Below are 13,538 nucleotides of genomic sequence, written 5' to 3' on the forward strand. Positions count from 1 at the left end.
ATTTTCAGATCATTTTCCACAGATCTGTTTACATTTGTCATCTTTGAGCCTTACAGATAAGAAATCTAGTATTTCTAGTTCCCCAGCTATAAACTTCTCTCTGTCATCAGCAGAGCTTGCAATACCTCCCAGTCCAGTACTGCCTTCAAATTCAATTGATTTTTGTATTCACAGATCATTAGTTACAACCAGACTTGATGCGAATTCCTGTGGGAACCCAATGGACACTATGTCTCAGTTTGAAGTACGACCATCTATCATTACCATTCATGCCACGTTTGGTATGTCTGACATCACTGGGGCCCAAGAAAATTTATTTGGTGTGGTAGGCAAGACTAGGAGGCTATGAAATATATCAATACCAGGACAAAATTAATAATAATGTACATGTGCAAATGTCACCTTTAAAAATCACTTTTATGTTCTGTGATATTCCTTTATTGAACCACACACATACATTCCTCATGAGTCCATTACCTTCAAGATAACTTACAGTTTTTCTCTTAAGGGAGTTTAACAATTACTTGACTATGGTTGGGATTTAATATTATCTAATGGCATATGCCAGAATAATACTTTTAAATCATTGCAATATTGCCCTTCTCAAATTGAAGGTATTTCCAAAATTCCCATGACTGCTAAACAAATCTGCAGTGATTTAGTAAAGGTGTAAATTATTTCCTATTTCAGAGTACCTGTCCCTCATACTTGCAGGTATATGCATCTCCAGCTGCCCTTTACTCTCTCATCCGTGTAGCTGTTTATTTAGCATTTCATTTATCAGTTATCTGTGCATATCAGGTGATATCTTGGGGTTTTTTCCAGCATAAAATGCATAGATGAACAAGGAACGGGAGAGAGAAATCTGCTACAATGAAAGGGTTGAAAGGCAACATATTTTGAAGTCTTAGCACATTCATTTCTGGGCTACTCAGGGTAAATGTGAATGACCTCGATACTGTGCATACACATGAACTTATCAATTGGGTTAGAAAGGTTACATCTACAGCAGCTCAGCTCCAAGCAGCTCAAGAAGAGCCCTTGCAATCAAAATCTCAGCCTTGCATTTCCATGTTAAAACAGAGCAATTTCTCTTTATAATCCACTACTGCTCCAGAGTTCACAATTCTCATCTCTCTCAGTATTTGCTTTAGTGCTGGAGCCAACGCTTGTTATTCCAGCCAGGAAGGATCTTCGCAGATATGAAATGCAAATGCCAGGCTTCACAATACATTTTTTTGGACCAGCATTTACATTTTAATTTGTCTACTTGGTTAATGAGTGTTTAACTCCACTATGATAGCAACCCTGAAATCAGTCTATAAAACTTTCTTCTGTCCCTAAGATTAGACTTATATTTCTTCTATGGGTCTTTGGTGTTGCACCAAAATAAAACAGATCTGGTGTTGCCACTATGCTTGCCACAAGCACATAAAGCATCATGCAAAGACTGAACATGCAGCAACATAAACCAGGGTGCATAATTACACAGCAAGCTGCTCACTGGCTCTGCACATGTAACCCCGTGCACAGAACTTGGCCTGATGATTTAGAATAGGATTCAAACAGATGCCCACATTTCTCAAATGGCCAAGACATGGTTTAATGTTAAAGCATAACGTCAGTTAGATCCATACCATCATGACTCTCTGGAATATATTTTGTCTAGGATGTGCAGTCATGAAAAATGCTGCTCCAGTGTCAACTCCCTTTCATTTCAAACCTGCTTTTGTAGTTACCTCCACTGCTGGGATCCAGTAGGGCCATACAGAAACAGCAGATGTGTAGATCCCCAGACCAGAAGACGCTCGGGGAATGCAGATACCAAGGGAAATATGTATCCAGCACATAGGGGTGTCATGGGTTTTGGCACTGCTCCAAAATTCCTGAAGTGCTATTCTGGATTTAAGTGCCTGCTTCCCCCTCGAATATCAAAGATGCATCTCCAGCTCTTCTGCTGGTATTTAACACTGGTTCTCAGGCAGGGTGCTGCAAGAAGCCAGAAGCCTAAAAATGAGCAAAAATTAGCACCTAGCTTTATATAAGGCTTTTTAGACCTTTACTAGATGTAGCCCTATGTCTCCTAAAGCTCTCCTGTCAAAAGTGGCTTTTCAAAATGGGACATGGCTACTTTGAAAATCCTAGACATTACTAAGGTCAGGGAGACTGCTCTAGGGGAGATGATAGCTTTACAAGGAAACCACAGGAGCACTGTGAAGAGTGCTTTAAAGACACAGCCTGGTTTCCAGTTACCAGTATGAGCATCCTTTTGGGTAGAACAAGTAATTTCCTTTGCAAGAGCTGTCCCAAACAGCCCATGGCCTGCTCCAGCACTGACCCTGCCGCAGGGCAAAGGGGACCTGTAGGATGTCTCCGTCTGGCTCACAACCACCTCCTGCACCTCCAATGAAGAGGGCTCTGCTTCGATGGGCAGGTGGACTAGGTGACATCCAGCACGCCCTCCCAGCCAACACTATGCCATGATACTAAAAGGAGCTGGGAATAAGCTTGCGCCTTCACCTGTTGTGGCAAACAACTGTCCTATTCACTACATAGGGAAGAAAGGGAGCTGGAGCCAAGCCCCCTTCAGTGTGTGTACGCACACCCCTATATCTATCCATCTATATATCTGACACTTACACCCACAACCTGCCATCCCATTGAGCAGGGAGGATGGAAGAAGAAAGTACTGATCTCCATATCAGATCCTGGGATCCATCACATCCCAGGATGCAGAAACCTGGGTAAGCTGGGTAGCACACTGTTGCCAGACAATGACAATGACCTTTTTAATGTATTAAAAATTCAGCCAGAAAAGTGGTAAAGGAGATTTTTTGGGGGAAAAGAAAGATCAAAATAATAATAGTTTCAAAGTACTGTACTTATTTTAGACATTCTTACAGCATGTTTCCATAGGAACTGGAAAGCAAAGGAGCACACTGCAGCAGTGTTCACAAATGTTTTGTGGTTTAGTGGCTGGTAAAAGATTGGTTAAGGCCACCATGACCACTCTGACAGTGCCAGGCACCTGCTGCCTTTGCTGCACAACAGGATCTTAGCTGCGATTTGCAAAATCTAGGAGAACCATTTTTCCCTTGTTTTTTCCTCTCATCCTGCAGGCATGGCTGGTTTCACATCCTCATGTAGCCGTGGTGCTAAGCACTGCCCACCCAGACCCACTGTAGGGCAAGAAGGCACTGGTGTTTAAACCAGGCATTTCACAAACCACAGGAGAATGAGGGAAGCACAAACAAGGCAGGGCTGTTTGGGTGCTGGGGAGGTGATGTGTCCTAAGGACTAACACATGGGCCTGGCTTTTGCATCCAGCTTTGGCACTCACCCACTGAAGTGACCTTGTACAAGTCATGCCAGGTGAGATGTGGTCCATCCGTCAGCTGCCTGAAACGCATCTAGCTGAGCTCAGCAGGTAAGCACTTCCCTGGCCAACGGAGACAGCGTCTACCCTGCCAATGACACCCTCCCCACACACGGGTCTTTCATCCTCAAAGCACCCAAACAGCCACCCCTGTCTACACCCACCTAGTCACATCCATACATTAAGGGCTTTGCTTAAGCTCAAGGTGCCATGTGGCAACTGCTTGTTTTCTCCCTTCAAAATTTCCTGATAAACGCGAGGCCTGTGTTGCAGCTCACCAGAGCAGCATTTAACTGCATGAAGGGTGTATTGCATGTCTTGGAGCAAGACATGGGCATGTGGGTGCTTCTGGTAACCCTTCTGCTGGGACAGCACTGGAGGACCGTATACAATGCGGGGAGCCAGACCTGGTGTGGTATCACCCTTAACAACTCCGGTGCCAGCCCCCTCAGTAAGTTGGCCACAAAACTAACAAGGGTTTTGTCTCAGAGGGAAATAATTAGTTGTCTCCAAAAGGCAAGTGTTTGAAAAAAAAAGAAACGCAGCCTATCTGATCCAGGACCTGGGACTGAGCTGGAGAATTAAGCTATTTAACTCCATAGACATCACATACTCAAAGGGAAGGAAGCTCCTCCAGAGTGTGATGAACTGTGCACCTCTCCCTTTGACATGGTGGGAGCCTGAATGACCAGTTCAACTTTTAGATGGTAAAAATGAGACAAAATAATTCCCACCTCCCATCCTGTCATTCCTGAATGCGTGCAATGGTGCAGTGGTAGTGCTCCCATTTGTAAAGGACTTTCTCATCAATTCATGAGAAGGGCAGCATAAGAACTAGTACCTGTACTTATGGATTGAGAGGAAAATAGAACATTGTTACTTACGGATTTTAAAAACCCTTAATATACATATATACAGAAACCTGCCTGACTCATCCCAAGTAAAGGTGGATAATTTCCAAAAATCAGGATAAAACACAGTCTTCCTTGGGCCTGCCAGGTTTAACTTCCTAGTCCAATAGGAAACTAAGCCAAAAAGCTGAGGACTCTGCTTCTGGCCAGAAACATCATCCAGACCATAGCTGGCAAGACAAAGCAATCTCAGCCCAAATGGTCCATCTGGGCAGGAGCCAACTACAGATATCTTTATACTGTTGTGGAAGTGCTAAAAACTATTAATGTTTTAAAGTCAAATTTTGTAAATCAATAGTTGCCTACAGCATAGAAGTATTTTACAAACACTGAAAGAAACAATATATTAATTTAGATATTTAGATACTCCACATCCTGCAACGTTTCTCGCTCATCAACACAACTTCAACTGTAGGTATTGCCATAAGAATCCATATGTAAATTACAAATTTGACAAACAGAAATATCTATGTAGGATATCTGAATCCAAGTCTTACTCCAAATGTTACAATGACAGTTTCAGTCAGTGGAAGGATAGAAGAAAATATCTGAGGAGCCCTGAAAGCCTCACATTGAAATATAGTCTGGTTATGAAAAAAAAAAATTTAAAAAAATCTGTCTTTAGAACCTGATTATTCAAACTAAAAAAGTTCTTATTATTTGATCTCTTTTCCCACCTCGCCAATAAAGTAATTGTGGAGAAGGTGCTTTGAAACTGTATCCCATTATGTCTACACCTTGTATTTTAAGGATCAGAAGCAGCATGTTCCAGATATACATGTTACCTATGCTTCAGTCCCTCTGAAGTCACACACTGAAGTGACAGAAGACATGCTTTAATTCCAATTTCCCAATCTGAGTGAAATTTACTGGCTCAAACCAGTGCTGTAACAGATACTCAAAAGCAGGACCTAAGTTTTGCACATCTGAATGTGTTTGCATGACTCCAGATGCAAACACTGAGATTCCCAGCTGGGAACAAAGTCACAAACCACGGTGAGCTGTACTAAACACAGAGCACAGTCTACTTCATAGCCCAAACTAAACAAAACAACACATATAGCATACAGACAGCATGTACTATAGAGATGCTAGGATTTTTGATACTGTTATTTTTTACATAGAATAACTCAGGCTATAACAAAGAAGAGTAGAGTCCTGCATTGCACAAGCTGGTTGCTGTGAACTCACCCAAGCACTCAGCTTTCTGTTCTGGGTCGCCTTGCAAGCAAGTCAGATCCAGGTCTTCTCTCTCGCATCCAAACTTTGGCTGTCATTACCTGAGACCACATCTCACTCCGGGAAACCATCGCTTTCAAAAAGAGCTCCGATGCACGGGGCAGTGAGAGAGCCCAGCAAGGGCCAGGCTGCAGGACCTCCCTTGGAGCTAAGAACAAGACAGGATCTATCAACCCGGCCACCTGCTCCTGAAAGCGTTTCTCCAAATCAGCTTTCCCGCTGTAAATTCTTGATGCAGAGAAACAATTAAAAAAAGCAATCCAGTCATTTATCCTCCAGGCTGGAGAAAAAGAAGGAGGCTGCCACAGCAGTGCCTGCTCTGAATGCTTGGCAGGTACACAGGCACGAGGGGGATGATGCTATAGATAAGCGCAGACAGAAATAGCTAAAAGGATGAGCTGGCTCAGGGTGATGGTGGTGAAAGGCAGCAACCTCCCCTCTCCTGTGACTTCACCAAAACCAGCAGCTGACCCGCAGACTCACCAAGCATGCGGGCAGGAGAAGGTTCCCTCCCCAAGCTCTGAACCTCAGGCTGGAAACATCCTTCTTGCACAGATCCCCTTCCCCATCTCGGGTAGGTGCTTTGAGGACTGCATCTTCTCAGTCTGCTTCTGACTCAGAGCACAAAACCTGCTTGCTGCCTGTCGTGGGTTTTGGTGCTGTTCCCAGAATCCTGCCAGGAAGCTGCTTGCTCGCAGATCCCCCAGCAGGGAAATCCAGCAATTATGGCTCAAAAAATACTGCCGAAGCACTGACCTGAAGTATCTGGGCAGCCACCTTACCTCTCCCCCATGAGAAGCCTCATGCGCAGTTCTCCCTACCACTTTTACCAGCCCACAAGACAAGCACAGAGCTGTCACCTGTCACTTATGCAACTCAGCTGCAAAAATACAAAATAGCTAAATGTGAGAGTTTTACCCAGCTGCCACCATTTAATAATCCTTTGTTTCCCCCTCCCTCTCTGTATAGCAACAAAGTCTAATTTTCTTCTAAAACTGGAAAACAGTCTCACCTGACTGTACCTGCACCAGGAAACAAGGATTAAAAATCCTGCTCTTTAAAGCTTCTTGAGCAGGAACAATTAGCCAGTACCACCTCTACTCTGTGCAGGATCAGGCCCCAGGCACCAAGGTCTGTGGCTGTCAGTGCGATGGGACAACCCTGAGAAACCCCACAGCTTGGACAGAGTTGAGATGGGCAAGGAACCTCTGAGCTCGGCTAGAGGTGGCAGTCTGGGAAGGGAGGCAATCCTATGCAAATCTGAGAAAAAAAAAAAGGGGGGGGAAGATGGAGGGAAGAAAGGGGAGAGGTGTGAGCATCACTGCTGTGGTTTCACTGGGGGGGAGCAAGGGTGGTGAGGGGATGACAAGGTGTGCACTAGAGAAGAAACAGACCACAGAACACCAGGACTGGGGCACTGACAAGTGAAATTAAGCGATAAAGCAAAATTCATGAGAGGGGCAGGCAGCCAGGGATGTGGGAACACAAGAGAAGGAGGGAACAGGTATGGGAAGAAATAGCCATCATGAGAAAAGGAAGGAGAAGAATGATCTGAGACACAAATGAAAAACTCAGTGCTCAGAAAAATACTGCAAAAAAATGAGAAAAAGTAAAATCACAAACCAACCTCACTTTAAATCATTTTATTAATCTCCTGAGCCTTAAAATGTTACTTTCTGATCTATACCTCAATTCCCTCACTGTTTGCTCCCTTGTAACTGCTGCAGAGCTGCTCCTCTGGGACCTTACTTCACCCATTGAGCCACACTCGGGTGCCCAGCATGAGGTCAGGGACATTCCCGAAGGCAAGGGGACAAGGGGCCACTAGCACAGTGACGGTGGCAGGGCAGAGAGCAGCCAGGACTGCTCCAGCAGTTCCCCCGTGCAGACAGACAGCCCCTGCCCACAGCCTAGCAGTGCTCTTTGCTAACAGAGTCAAACCTGCAGCTTACTGTAATACTGTGGTTGTTCAGACAAAGCCTACTATTTTTTTCCATTTGTTTTGGTTACTCTGGGGAAAAAAAAGAAGAATCAGCAAAAATGCTATGTTTGTCATGGTAGGAAAATTCAAGAACCTAAAATAAATGGCTTTTGAGATAGGGCTGAAAAAGAAAAACCTTAGGTTCAGAAAGATAAAACATACTGAGTGACAGCAGAGATGTAAAGGGAAACTTAAATTTGATGCAAACATCTGCAACAGCAATGGCTAGCTTTAAACAATTTGTGCCTGAAAACAATCTTCAGGCACATTTATTTGCTGTTTTCCAGGAAGGAAAAAAATTATTTTTATAAATATTACTGCACATTTTTCTGATTATGTTGTCTTGTTAGACAAGAACCAAAGTTGCATGACAGTGCTTGGGTGGTAGTACTAGAACAACCCACTGTAGTTTAAAGTTTTTCAAACGCATTAAACACAAAGTATATGTGGACCATTAAAAGAAAAAGTGTTCGAAAAAACGTACATGGTGTAAACTCTCCCTTTTTTACATATTCATATCAACTAGGGTTACCTCCTTTCAAATCAATGGAGAAGTAAGTTTGAAAAGCAGGTGAATGTGACCAGAAGCCAGGTGGGGAATTTTTTAGCAGTTCATTGAAAATAATTATTTTGCATAAAGTAGATGGCTTCAGACCTGTATTTCTGTGTGTTTTGCACTGCTTTCACAATAAGGTGAACAGTTGTCACATTTTCTTTGTCAAAGGGGAGAACACAGTTAAAGTATTTATGGTTTGATGTTTACCATTTAAATGATGGATAAGAAAACAAGAACAGTAACAGATGGGCTTCTTTTAATTGAATTTAAGTTATTATGAACTATTTATGGTTAAAAAACACCAAAAAAGCAAACACAGTATGCATCCCTGCTACACAATACTTCATCTAAGATTTAACATCTAAATTTGCTGAAATAAAAGTGAACTGCAGTCCAATTTTTAAGGCATATGTTTAATACAATTTACTGTCCTGGGTTTGGTTTTTTTTTTGCAAAACTGTTCAACAAATTATTTTATTTGCAAAGCGTCCTTAATTATCTGTTTATCCTTTTACTCGGATTGGGTTGCTGATTACTTTAACAAACCTTTAAAAACCTGCCTTGGATATCTGTGATCTTCCTTACCACCACCCCAAGTTAAAAAACTGTCTTAAGCTCTTTATTTTACCAGGAAAAAACACTTTTGATAACTAACTGGGGATATCCTTGTAGGCAACAATACACATACAGCTTATTTGCCAGTATAGTTTTGATGCAAAGGTCGCTCTTCCACCTGAACCATCATGAACTTCAGTCTTGCACAAGGACTACCAGCACTCTTCATCAGTCAAGCCAGCAACAATAACACAAATACAAACCCTATTTACATACAAACCCTTTATTTAACTCAAACCAAAAAGGGATATTCCCAAGAACCATTTAAGTATGAAATCAGACACAAGAGGAACACCATGAACCCAAGCAGCTCACAAGAACAGAGGCAACAAGCACTAGAAATAAAAACTTAAAATGCTTTCTTTATCTGGCGAGAATTCATGTGTCATCAATATAAAATTCTACATTTTAAACGGGTTTTTGTGGTTTGTTGGGGGGGCGGGGGGGTGTTGGTTGTTTGGCTGTTTTTAAATCACAGCTTCTGGAACATCATCACTGATTTACTTCAGGAATAACCGTATTTTAGCTGAATAGATTTATATATTTAACCATCCTTTGTCTAATGTGAAAGCATCCAAATAATACAATTATTGTGTAGCACATGCAGCTAAGATCACCATCAGAATCAGTTTTCCTCTGATATCACTATATATAATACCCAATACAGAATAACAATTGTCTGGAAGAGAAATCCCAGTTGTCCATAGCATACTTTAGCATTCAATTGTAGAACATTTGGAGGGGTTGGATTTTTTAACTAAGTGATTTTGGTGTTTGTAGGGTCTGCTATGTTGAAGTCTTAGAGATGAAAGTCCTACCTGAGCTGGAAAATTGTTGCAAGAGATGGCTTCAGCCATTCTGAGGTCCAGAAGAGCTCTTTGGTTGCTCCATGCACATTCATTTCTGGCTTTTCTGAGGAAGCTGCCTAGGATTAGCTTACTGCCTCCATTTACTGTATTCAGATGCTCATCACTATGTTTCATGGTTTGATCATCTTCCTATAATGGAATTTGAAGGGGTTTTTATAGCAGTTGCCCTCTCAGATCAGAGATGAAGCCCATCTGGCCTCTCGTTCTATCTCAAATACCAGTACGAACCAAATACTTCAGAGGATGATGTAAGAGTAATGCAGAGAGTATACAAGGAGTAAACACTCCCTCACCTATGATTCCATGATTCTGTGACCCCAGATCCAGCCATTAAAGACTGAATGAGCTCTTACATTTGAGGTTTTACTTTATATCCCTCTAAGTATGTCCTAAACAACTACAGCTTATATGCATGACCTATCTTCTGTAACTCTTGTATTTACAAGCCTGGGACTTTTTATTCTAGCTCCAGCTTTAAGGACCAGTAATTCAAACATAGGGCAAGTAGGGAAACAGAAGCATAGGGATGTCCATCGACCTGGCAAAAGGTCCCGAATCACACCAGTAACACATCTCTGGTGAGAACCAAAACTCCCAAACACTGAGAAAGGGTCTGATTACTAATGTCCTTCTCTCTCGCTACCTTCCATTGACCAATTCTGTGGATGCTAAAAACCAAAATGTCCTTCAGCAAAAACAAGTTCAGTTAATTTACATTGCTGTTGAAGATTAAATTATTCCCAGCAGCACAGAGAGATTTTCTTCTGAAAGATTGGTTTCCCCATTCTGATACTTGTATCTGATGTACACACGTGGCTACTTACCAAGTTACTTGGACTGAGGGGACTATTCTAGTACCTGGATCCATCCTCCAGTCATGCTTGGTATCAATTAAATATTTCCAGATGCCTGAGCAGAGCCAGTCTAAAAGAGTACCCATGCAATTAATGAGTGCCACGCATTCTCTTCAGTGCACATGAAAATGGGTCAGCAACATTTTAAAGTGTGCACATGATCCTGCCCTGGGGAAGAGAAGTATAAAAGATAATGTCTCGAGATGCCTTCCAGCTCTCCTATTCCAAGTCTACAACATGCACCATTGAGATAAAGCCCGTGTTGAGCAGTATCTGTTTCTAATGTACCGCAGACCATTTCACCTTGCTCTTTGAAAGCTTTTGTTGGGTTCCTGGATTTTATTTCCTCCTCATCCTCCAAGTTTTATTTCTGCCTACCTATCCCTTAGTCTCCTTCCAACCTTCTCACCTAATTATCCTCCTTAGTCTATTTTCTCTAACCTCAGTTTCATGCCTTCCCTTCTATATTTCCATTTAACTTTAAACCATGCTTGCGGTCATACTGTACTGATTGTTTCATTAAATTATGTATGAAAACAAGTGATAAGTACCATCCTAAGACACAGTTAAAGCTGCCAAGGATTCTCTTGCACAGTTAGGTTAAATTAGCTACGATAGACCTGCAACTTTGCTAATAGATTTCATTTTACTCACTACACCTACTGTGGCTTAACACCATGCCCAAAGACACTGTGACACTAATAGTTAACCAGAGCAAGTGGTTCAGTTCTGTGTTTTTCAGCCTTAGTGAGCCAGATATTTTTAATATTATTTCTACACAATTCCCAGCAGCCAGGGCCAGAGCCTGTGTAATGATGTGTGTCATTCAGAGCACCCTCCTGCAATCTGCAAAGCTGGGCCACGCCAGCAGCCAGTCTGCTAAATGATCAGTTAGAAGCAAGAATAAAGAGTTGAAGCTGTGTAAATAAGTAGCATTCATGTAATTGGGAAGGGAGGCATTAGTCACCATACTAACAGAATATCCTGACTACAAAAAGGACCATAGTATACACAGATGAAGGCTCTGCTTATCACTGATATCACACAAGAGGATTACATACTGAATATGAAAACCTCTCTGGTGACATGCTCTCTTTGCCAGGTCCCAAGCAATTTTCTCCAGCCTCTCAGAAGAGAGAACTCAAGATGAACTCTTAGAGTATAAAAGTTAATAAGCAGCAGAGATGGCAGAGTTTCACTAGATCTGTGGGAAAGCAACTTCTCAGCAGAAAAAAAGATCTCTTCTGACCTCTAAAGATATTTCATAGAGCACATTCTTTTATTACAGCAACAACATAAGGTTGCATGAACTCTTCCACCTTACTTTGACGACGAAGTGCATACACCTAGTTGTTCTCACAAAAGAAAGATGGGCTGTTCCATTATCGACTATAGAGTTGGATAAAGGAAATTATGTCTGGAAGAGGGCTTGCAGACTAATCAGCAAGGCCCAACTTTTGCACTAGGAATGGAGACAGACCACCCTCTCTAGTGAAGAGTAACTCTTTACAGTTTTAGGTAAAGGCAAAGAGGAACCTCTGCCTTGCTCTGTCCTTTCATACAGGTGTAGTCATTCTCTTGCAATAAAAGTGACATGTCAGCTCAGAAGGATGACTCTAGTGCCCTTCAGGAGGTGCTCAGAAATGGATCCTCCTTGTAGCATCCTCAAATCATGTGTGAATGTCCACACATTCTGCAAAGGGCAGCTCCAACTGACAGACCTTTGTACCCAATAGACCAGATTCCAGGACTATCAATTCCACTATGTACTGCAGAATTTTCTTCAGGACATTGTCCTATCAATGATTTACAGGTGCATTTTTTCCAAATTCAGTGCAATTAATTCTTCCCTTGGATCAAGTGGCAATGGCAGGTTTTTTGTAATTCCAACAGCTAAAAAAACTCTGCTCCAAGAACATGGCATAAGCCAGCTGGATTGTCATACTAGCAGCACCCTTTATATCAATGCAGTCTGCAGTATGAAAAACTAGCAATTTAAGGCAAAATCCAAACTCCTTTAACAATATTTACAAAAAGGAAATAAAGTTTGGTGTATTATGAAATATAGCCTTGAGGTTTTTATACTCCTGAGGGCACAGGTTGTGTTCTCAATATAATAAATCAATGAGGACCCAATAGTTTCAACACACCGAAATGAAATTTTAATGGAACTTGTAAATATGTGAAAGCTGGATTCCCAATCAATTCACACTGCCTTTTGAAACCAAGAAGAAAAAGCAAAAGAAAAGCAAAAGAAAAAAGGAAGAAAAAGAAATGTCTCTGAAGCAGTGACTGTAAGACAAGAAGCATTTCTGTTCCTGCTGGTGAAGACAGGATGATCTGATGGAGACATGATACCCATGACAACAGCTTTCAGTAGATTTAAAGGACAAGGCTAGTTGATGCAGGATGTCCAACCAACTCTAAACACGTAAGATGGACAGCAAAAGCCAGCAAACCCTGGCAGAACCAGAAGTATGGTCAGCTTCTTCCAAATGGTTAGTGAAGCCAATGACCCTCTTGACAAGCACCACTTCTCAGAGATCAATGTCATTATGCATTATTATTTTGCATTTTAAAACCCCTCTTCAGCCAGCACAAATTAAAGCATACCATTTCAAAGTGTCAAATAAAAGACTCTGCCAGAGTAAATCAGGTGTCCATAATTGAACGCTATATAACTCAGATGTAACATTGTGGTAGAGCTGCTGGAGCTGCTTCAGTGCAAGGTGAGAGAAGATATTCAAGCCACAAGTAGCTTTCTTGCTTATTCATGACCAATAGTTTGTTGTCATATACTTAATCACGAAAGTCCAAAATGCTGAAATAAATCCATAGAGTTCACTTCATAAATTGTTCATCTTTGAGAAGAGAATAGTTATTACCAGGAAAGGCTTGAGTCAAAGGGCAGAAAACTGAAATTTTTCTAAATTCCTTGCTAGTAATTTTCTGCAGAATTAGAAAAAACAAGATTAGAACTGACCCATCAGTATTGATCAAGCACAAAACTTATTACACAGCAAAACTATTATTACCAGCATTCCCACCCAGCTTCACCAGTTGACAATCTCTGGAGATAAAGCGGTGCGCTACAACGCAAACATAATCATGCAGCAAGAGGCACAGAAAAGTCATTG

At 41.8% G+C, this 13,538-nt stretch overlaps 1 protein-coding gene across 4 annotated transcripts in view; it reads right to left on the reverse strand.

Moving 5' to 3' along the window:
• Positions 1 to 13,538, reverse strand: part of MTUS2 (microtubule associated scaffold protein 2) — a 310,760-nt gene that overhangs the window by 275,092 nt on the left and 22,130 nt on the right. Inside the window, exon 3 of one of the 4 annotated variants that reach the window (XM_069808065.1) lies at positions 5,479 to 5,674. The exons of 2 other annotated variants lie outside the window; for them this stretch is intronic. The gene's annotated coding sequence lies outside the window, so the exon portion shown is untranslated. Of the gene's footprint in view, positions 1 to 5,478; positions 6,155 to 13,538 lie in introns of those variants that run through there. One more of the 4 variants, XM_069808066.1, reaches the window with a different exon arrangement.

This window comes from Haliaeetus albicilla, chromosome 20, assembly GCF_947461875.1.
Source record: "Haliaeetus albicilla chromosome 20, bHalAlb1.1, whole genome shotgun sequence".
Lineage (NCBI taxonomy): Eukaryota > Metazoa > Chordata > Aves > Accipitriformes > Accipitridae > Haliaeetus > Haliaeetus albicilla.